Source organism: Arachis hypogaea, chromosome 19 (assembly GCF_003086295.3).
Source record: "Arachis hypogaea cultivar Tifrunner chromosome 19, arahy.Tifrunner.gnm2.J5K5, whole genome shotgun sequence".
Lineage (NCBI taxonomy): Eukaryota > Viridiplantae > Streptophyta > Magnoliopsida > Fabales > Fabaceae > Arachis > Arachis hypogaea.
Window position 1 is genome coordinate 42121491 of NC_092054.1, and position 9746 is coordinate 42131236.

A 9746-nucleotide genomic window follows, 5' to 3' on the forward strand; every position below is an offset into this window, starting at 1 on the left:
TCAATTATTTTATTTTACATGAGCATGCTTCCCAAAATTTTTATTTGAATAATGTTATTCTTTTCAACTTTTCTACCTTTTGTTTTTATCATCCATGTTCCCAATAGGTTTCCCACACTTAAACAATTACACACTTTCTATCTTAAACTAACCAAGGATTCAACTTGGGATTTTTATTTTGTTTTTCTGCTTAAGGCTAGTATTGTGATTTATAGAATAAGAGGGGGTTTAAAGGTTCAAGGGGGTTGACAAGGGTGATGTAAAAGGTAGGCTAATTTAGGATAAGTGAGCTAAAATCAAACAATGGCCTCAATCACTCTCTTGGTATGTATTTCTATTCTATAATCAGACATATAAATTAAAACAAAGTAAAGAACATCAGAATAAATAAGAAGGGCGGAACACACAGGAATAAAAATTATGGTTTGAATGTAACCATACAATTAAGCTCAAAACTCACAGGCTGTGTATTCTCTAGCTCAAAAATCATTTATCAATTATGTATATCTGACGTTAGGATTTTTGCCAGTAAAGAATTTCATAAAAACAATCGCGTTGTAGATATAGTCTCTAAACCGACAGAAATCCCTTCGTACAAACGTTTTGGTTGTCACAAGTAACAAAACCCTTTTAAATTGATAACCGAGTATTCAAACCTCGGGTCGTCTTCTCAAGGAATTGCAGGGAAGTATGTTCTTATTATTGGTTATGAAGATTGTAAATTGGGGGTTTTGGAGGTAAGATGGGAATATGTTATATGACAAGTAAAATAAAATAATAACAATAAAATCTCTTGGCAAGGTATAAGAAATTGGAAGTCCAGACTTAGTTATCCTTATCAATAACAATGAAAGTTGAATCTTAATTCCACTTAGTTAACCTTTACTAAAGCAAAGGAAAGTCAAGGGACAAATTGGTTTGATCTTCGAATCCTATTTATTTCCTAAGAAAAGCTTGGGATTATTGAAGTTCAACTCAATTGGCAAGATAACAATTAACAATTATGCTATTAAGTTGGATAATTCCTGAGTTACTGATTTCTTAACCAAGACCAAAAGGGGAAAAGTAAATTTACTGGAATAAGAATGCCTTCAGATGGGAAGCAATAATCATGTAAATAAAAGAAAGCAATATTAAACTGAAATACCTCAAATTGCATTAACAAAAGAACTTAAATCTGACATAGACATGCATGGAAAAATAAATAAAAGAACATTGAACCTGGATTGAGAGTCACTCCTAAAACTAAGAGAAGTCCTAAATCCTAATCCTAAGAGAGAGGAGAGAACCTCTCTCTCTAAAAACTATATCTACTCCTAAAATTTGTGAATGTGTGAGCCTTCTTATGAATGGATGCAGTCCCCCACTTTATAGTCTCTAATCTGTGTTTTCTGGGCCGCAAACTGGGTCAGAAACAGTGCAGAATTCGCTGGTTTCGAATTTTGCCACACTGGATTTCCGTCACTGCGATGCGGCTGCATAGATCACGCGGTCGCGTCCCCTAGCATCAGGGGAACTATAACATATTATATATTAACAGCGCGTCGTTTGGACCTCTGTAGCTAAAGTTATAGTCGTTTGAGTGCAGAGAGGTCAGGCTGGACAGCTTAGCAATTTCTCCAACTTCTTGCATTCCTTCCACTTTTGTATGCTTTCTTCCCATCCTCCAAGCCATCCTTGCCTTATAATATCTTAAAACACTTAACAAACATATCAAGGCATCTAATGGTAATAAGAGAGGATTAATAATAAGCAAATATAAGATCAAAGAAGCATGTTTTCAAACATAGCACATAATCAGGAAGGAAATATAAAACCATGCAAAAAGTATGAATAAGTGGGTAAAGAGTTAATAAAAACCACTCAATTGAGTACAAGATAAACCATAAAATAGTGGTTTATCAATGTCATGCAAGTAAAATTAAAAGTTCCCATTATTCTCAATGTAAAATTTATTTTGAATGGCTTTAAAGTTTGTGTTTCTCCTTGATGAAATGTTGTTAACTAACTAACATGGAATGCTATATATACAAGGTGTGGGTTGTTTCTATTATGTTCAAGTCTCTAGTTTACTTCCTTTTTATATTTTCAAATTAAACTAAGCTATCTTATGCTAAAAAGGGTAAACTCTACTAATTAATCCACAATTTCTATAACTAATAAGTTAGAATTGCAACTAAACTAAATGGCTAAAATATGAACTAAAGTGCGAAATGCAGAAAATAGAGTATAAATACATGAAAATAGCAATCTATAAGTACTGGGAGAATAAAAATAAAAATAGAGAGAAAAATACAGAAAAATAGCAAAATAAAAAGAAAGAGTCTGTAGTGGTTCACCAAAAAATACGCCAGAGATGGCGACCTCCCCACACTTAAAATGAAGCATCGTCCCTGATGCTCACTCAAGCAGGGTGTGAAGGGGTGTCATCACTGGAAGGGTGGGTAGGTGGAGTCTCTGTGGTGGTGGTCTGAGGATCTGCCTATAGCAGAGGAGGTGCTGACTGGATAGGGATCTCGGGATCTACAGCCTGAATCTGAGGCGGGGCCTCCTGATGTGATGCGGCCTGCTCTGTGCCTGCCTGCGCAGCCTCGCTCTGTGGATGGGTCTCTGCCTCGTGATCATCCGCCTCCTCCTCAGATGCCTCGGATGGTGTGTCAGGCTCGGAGGGGATGTCGCCAGATCGTATCATCAGCTTCAGGTGCTCATAGCGTTGCTTGTTGCGACGCTCCATCTGGTCAAGCCGTCGAAATAGGCGGTGCACTAGGTGATAGATGGGCTCTGAGGCAGGTGGAGGTGTAGTGGTGGTAGCAAGGGTAGCTGGGGTAGCTGTGGAAGAAGAGGGGCCGGCAGATGGTGTGGCTGTCTCAGTAGTAGCAGTGAGGAATGGAGGTCTGTAGCCCAAAGCCAAAAAGTTCCTGCTGTGAGGGATAATCTTCTTGCATTCTGCAGCAGGTGGCTTCTCATCAGCATCCTCCCAAGGCACGTCAGCTCGATGGCCTAGCTGTGTAATCAGATAAGGAAAGGGTAGAGTGCCTCGGACGTGGACCCTGGCCATATAGTACCGGATAAAGCGTGGCAGGTACAGGTCCTTACCCTCCATCACACACCATAGGAGGGTGATCATAGCGGCAGGTATCTCTGTCTCATGGGTACTCGGCATGACAAAATTGCTCAGGATCTGGTGCCATAGCCGAGCCTCATCATTTAAGTAAATCCGCTTGATTCCCTTTGGCATGGTGGTGTTCTGACCCATGATCCATGGAACGGTCGGGTCAAGGGCGATCCTGGCCTTGACTGCATCCCAATCAAATTTCATGAAGCGCATATCCTCCTCAGCTCTTTGATAGCCATCCAGCTGATCAGATTTAGGCAAAAGCTTCAAAACATCCTCTATGGCCTCTTTAGTGACCAGAATCTGCTTCCCCCTAAGGTTCACTGCATCTAGGGAAGTTTTGAAGTAATTGCAGTAGAATTCGCTTACCCAAGATGCATTGACCTCAGTCAGGTTTCTCTCCAGGAAGAACTAGCCTCTTTGTTTGATATGCTCAGAGGTGTATTGCTGGAGTTCTTCTGGGATTTTCAAAGTCTTCTCCAGGTACAGGTTCCTGGAGGTTGCAAACATCGAATATTTCAGCTCACAGTATCGGTTTGTAAATCTAAGGGGATCAGTGGCAGGGAGTAGCTGGTCAGCCTTCTCCTGCGGGGTAAAGTGTTTCTCCCGCCAGGAGTCATCATGCAAGATATCCAGGATGGACATGGAGGATTCTCCTCTTTTACGTTTGCCAGTAGTTGCCTTTGCTTTTCCTTTTCTTTGGCTGCCAGACATCCTAAAAAATAGAAAACCAGGATATAATAAAAACAGGAAAATAAATAGGCAAATAATCAAAAGAAACACAAAGTGGCAAAGGAGCAATAGAAGAGGAAATTGACTTAAGTAAATTTGCATTTAAGGATTGTATAAGAGTTAGAATATTGAGAAAAAAATGTAACAATCCAAAATGTACTTCCATTCAAGTTGATTAGAAAAAGTATCATCATGCCTTGGTTAGAATGTTAAAAAGAAAGTGAAAAACCAAAAGAGATGTTTTGAAGGGTTAGGTTTGGTTAGAATTTAAAAAAAAAAGAGTTTAGGAAGTTAAAATTAGGGAATAAAAATGGATTAGAGTAAGTGACATGAGGATCAATTTCTAAATAATGAGAATTCACAAATTAAAGCAACAGATAACTCAAATTCAAACAAGGAAGTTAGGGATGACTCAAAGGAAAATAGCAAAAAGTGGAATTGAATCATCCAAGATGCAATTTATAAACCAGGAAATTAAAAAGAATAAGAAAGCTTGCCCTGTCATTCAGCAATTTATTTGGTAAAAGCTGATTAAAGCAGAGTTCAAGTTTGCCAAAACCAAAACAGGAATAAAAATAAAAACAATGTACAGAAATTTGGGCAGCATTCTGGCTAAAATTGGATGTTCCCGGAAAATAAATAGCAATCAGAATAGTTCATATGAATTAAAACAGATTGTAATTAAAGAGTATGAACAAGAAAGAACATTTGCAATAGCAGCATGAACATGAAGAACATCATATGAACATTACTAACACATAGCAACAGCAGAATTGCGAAAATTATAAAACAAGAAACACGAACAGCGCAATTAAACAAGCCTAAATCCACTAACCACATCCGAGGCTACCTAACAACCTAAAATCCACTACAACATGCATATCTAACTAGCCTAAATATGAAAATAAACAGAAAAATATGAATTAACTACGAATGGATAGAAGGGTGGTATTCGTCGGAACCTGGTAGGCGAATTAAGGAGAGTGGGGCAGAGAGGTGGCTGTGGGATGGTGGCGGTGGCGGCTGGTGCGAAGGTTGGCGGTGGTGCGGCGGTGGGGGGGTGCTGTTCGGAGGCAGCGGCTTTGGGAAGGGTAATAGGGGTAGAGGGGAGAGAAAGGGGAGGAAGGGAAGGGGGCGTGGGTGGCGGATGGGGGGCGCGGCTGGGACGGGGCGGCGGCGGTGGGTGGTGGTTGCGGAGGGGGGCAGTGGCGGTGGAGGGAGGAGGAAGAAGGAAGAAGAAGAAAGAAGGGGAAGGAGGAAGGGGGTGGCGTGGCGGCAGGGTCTGGGTGGTCGGCGGGATGGCGGCGGTTGGTGATGGTGGCTGGGTGGTGGTTAGGTGGTTGGAGAATAAGAGAGGAAGGGGAAGGGGTTGGGGGGGCGCGAATGGTAGGGTTCGCGTGACTGGGGGGGTTTATAAATTTGAATCCACGCGATCGCGTGGGGCATGCGGTCGCGTGGTTGGGCTGAAATGGTGGTTGACGCGATCGCGTGAGTGGCGCGATCGCATGGAATAGCTAAAAGAGTGAATGACGCGATCGCCTGGGGCATGCGATCGCGTCGCTGGAAATTGTGCTAAACGCATGATTCCAGCGTCGTTTCAGCGCAACTCTCTGTCTCCTTTTGGGATGTTGTGTAATCCATGCGACGCGATCGCGTCGCTCACGCTGTCGCGTGGGATTGATGTTGTGCAAGTGACGCGATCACGTCAGGGACGCGATTGCGTGGGCGTGTTGTGCAAAATGCACAATGGCCGCACGATTCCAGCCTAACTTTCTGGACGTTGGATGTTTACGCCGATCTCTAGATCACGCAGCCGCGTGAATGACGCGGACGCGTGGGGAGTGTTTTTGCAACTTGACGCGATCGCATGAATGATGCGGTCGCGTCGCGCACCCTTTTTTTTATTAAACTGGTATGCAATTATACAGTATGCAATGCGAATGAAGAATATTCAGGCTCAATTGGAAAGGAAATAAAAATAAATAACACGAAATAAAACTAAAAAAGAAATGACCATACCATGGTGGGTTGTCTCCCACCTAGCACTTTTAGTTAAAGTCCTTAAGTTGGACATTGGATGAGCTTCCTGCTATGGCAGTTTATGCTTAAACTCGTCCATAAATCTCCACCAATGCTTGGAATGCCAATAGCCTCCGGGGTCCCAAACTAGGCATGTAAAGCTTCTGAGCAGCTTCAAATAGATTCTCAGGCTCCCGGGGTGACGAATGTCAGAATAGATTCCAGGATCCCAAACTTGGCTTTTAAATCCACCTTCGTCTTGATCTATATTTTTCCATCCGGGTGGTTTAGAAATTAGATTCTCACCAGAATAACCAAACGTTTTCTGAGATCCATTTGATAGATCATGATGCCAATCCACACACTTCGAATTGAAGCATGGAACCTTATTGAACGTTGTGCACCAGCTCTGAGCACGAGCCATTTCCCTCTTACTCTTAAAGCCGCAGAGAGCTCTAAGCTGGCCATCTATTTCAAGCAAACCATATTCAAGTGGAAAAATAAAGCTAAAGGTTAAGGATTGTACCCACTTGAAGCTTGTATTGGGTGGTAATGGCCTTGGGATAGGTGGTTCCAATGGTTCTGTGAGTTCTACTCCCTTGTACTCTTTTGTGAAATTCTTCACTTCTTTGCAAGATTCTTCAAATGTATCCATGTCTTGATCAAAGCCTTCTATGTCTTCCTCGTCACTTAAGTCATAAACTTGAGGTTGAGAGAAATCTACCTCCGTATCATCTTCGTACTCGCTTGGGGAAGATTCTTTGATCTCAGAGAATTCACTTGTGGATGCAAGTTCATTACTAGAAGAACTTGACTTGAGATTATCATCATCAAGGAAAATTGCTTCTTGGATTATTCTGTCTAGTTTTTCAGGAAATACTTGCCTTGGGGATTGTGCACTATCCTCCTTAGCATCAGTTGTAACGTCCTTGACAGAATTCTCCACAACTCTGGGTTCCCATGGAAGTTCAGCGTCTCCTAAGTCTTCAACCAACTCTTCTTCTTGTATAATGACAGCTTCCTCTACTTGTTCTAGTACGAAGTCATGCTCTGTCTTGTCCACTGGAGTTTCTAATATCTCCTTCATGCTACGCCCTTCATTAGATTGTCCACATGGGGCTCTGGGAGGTCCTTGAATGTTCGAACATCTAGAAGATAATTGACTTATTGCTTGCTCCAGTTGATGAAGGGTTGTTTGAAGTAGATCTACTGTTTCCTTGAGGCGAACTTCTGATTCTCGGGGTGATGGATTTGGACGTGGTACATTGGGAGGTGGTGGTGTTTGGGAGTAATTGGATTGGAATCGGGGTAAATGAGGATCATACGGTGGCGAATGGTGAAAATGAGCTTGTGAGTGTGGTGGTTCAAGGTTGTGTTGAGAGGATGGCCTATAAGCATAGGGTGGGGCTTGTTGGTAACTACAAGGTTGTCCACCATGTCTATTGTTTTGGTATGCATTGTAGAATGGTCTTTGTCCATGATATCTTGGAGGGTGTTGCTGCCTAAAGGGTTGATCAGATCCTCTTGGCTCCATCCATCTTTGATTGCTCTGACCTTGATGCATGTTCCTGTTATAACTTTCATTCCTTTCAACAATATTAGAACCAAACTCAAAGCGAGAGGGGTGAGAATTCATAGTAACTAATGAAGGTAAAAGAAGAAAATAAAAACAAATAAACACGTAAAAGAAAAAATATTTACAATAACCAATAATAAGGCACACGATTGCAATTACCCGGCAACGGCGCCATTTTAATGAGAGGAACTTTTGCGTGGTCTAGAAATTCGCAGATAAATCCTCGTTGCAAGTATAGTTTCTAAACCAACAAAAGTCCTTTCATACAAACGTTTTGGTTGTCACAAGTAACAAACCCCTTTAAAATTGATAACCGAGTATTTAAACCTCAGATCGTCTTCTCAAGGAACTGCAGGGAAGTATGTTCTTATTATTGGTTATGAAGATTGTAAATTGGGGTTTTGAAGATGAGGAACAAGTGATTTAAATTGTAATTAAAGTAAGTAAAAGACTGTAAATTAAATAAATAACTGTAAAACACACTTTTGGCAAGGTATGAGAAATTAGAAGTCCTATCCTAGTTATCCTTATCAATGATGATGAAAATTGAATCTTAATTCCACTTAGTTAAACTTTGCTAGAGCAAAGGAAAGTCAAGTGACTAATTAGTTAGATCCTCAAATCCTAGTTAATCCCTAAGGAAAGATTGGGATTATTGAAGTTCAATTCAATTAGCAAAGATAACGATTATCAATCATGTTTGAGTTTGATAACTCCTGAGTTACTGATTTCTTAACCAAGACCGAAAGGGGAAAAGTAAATCTACTGGAATAAAAATATCTTCAGATTGGGGATAAAAGTAACATAAATAAAAGAAAGCAATATTAAACTGAAATAACTCAAATAACATTAATTCAAAGAGTAATCTGTAACATAGAAGAATTCATAATTAAATTGAGAACAAAATAAAAAGGAATATTGAACCTGGTAAAGAGATAATCCGGAAAGCGAATAAAATCCTAAATCTAAATCCTAATCCTAAAGAGAGAGGAGAGAATCTCTCTCACAAAACTAAATTTAAATCATGGAAAACTAACTAATTGGAGACTCTCCTCTGAATGGATGCGTTCCCCCACTTCATAACCTCTGGTCTATGCCTTCTGGACTTGGATTTGGGCCAAAAAGAGCTTTAGAAATCGCTGGGAGCGTTTTCTGCAATTTCTGGTGCATGGCCTCTGTCACGCGTCTGCGTGGGTCACGCGGTCGCGTCATTCAGAGTTTTCCTTGTCACGCGGTCGCTTCAGTCATGCGGCCGCGTCACATGTGTTCTGCTTGTGGCGCGCGATCGCGTCAGTCATGCGGTCGCGTCGCTGTTGATTTGCATTGGCATGCGGCCACGTCGCCCATGCGATCGCGTGGATGCCAGTTTCTTCAAAAACTCCGTTTTGTGCTTTCCTTCCATTTTTGTATATTTCCTTTCCATCCTTTAAGTCATTCCTGCCTTAGAAGATCTGAAACTACTCAACACACGAATCACGGCATCGAATGGAAATAAAGGGTAATCAAAATAATTATTTTTAAGCATAGGAAACATGTTTTTCACATACATCACATAATAAGGAAGGAAAAGTAAAACCATGCAATTAATATGAATAAGTGGGTGAAAGATTGAATAAATCACTCAGATTAAGCACAAGATATATCATAAAATATGGGTTTATCACATTACCAACCACCCTGACAAAGGGCAGAACGTCAAGCTAGTGACGCTAAAGAAGCGCTTCATGGGAGGCAACCCATGTTTTATATGCTTTTAAAGTAATTAATAATGCAAGGTTCATGAATTCCAAATCAGCTTTGACATATCCTTGAATGAATCCTTTTATGCAACATATAGTGGAGAACAAGTTTGGTGTTCAAGGCACACTAAGAGAACATGAATGCAACTCATAGCATGTCACTCTTAGCACCTTGAACAATTCTTTTTACACCACATGACCACAAACTAAGTTTGGTGTCACCAATGTTGCATATATGGGCAATTAATTAGTCAGTTGGTTTGCATTCATGAATAGCACTTAGTTAGTTAAAAACAAAAACATACAAAAATTTTTTTTTGTTTTTCTTCTTTTTGAAAAGTAGTTATCCCACTTTTCCAATATTTGCCGCCAACTTTCAATCTTATTAATTTTGTTCTTTTATCTTGTAAGAGAAATGAGAGGAGGATTGGAAAGAATTGATTGGACAATTGAAGAAGGAGGATTCGGTCACCCCAAAAGGAGAGTACAATACACGTGTTTTCAAGGGGGATTGATGAGCGGATAATTTATACGCTTTTTGGCATTGTTTTTAGTATGTTTTTAG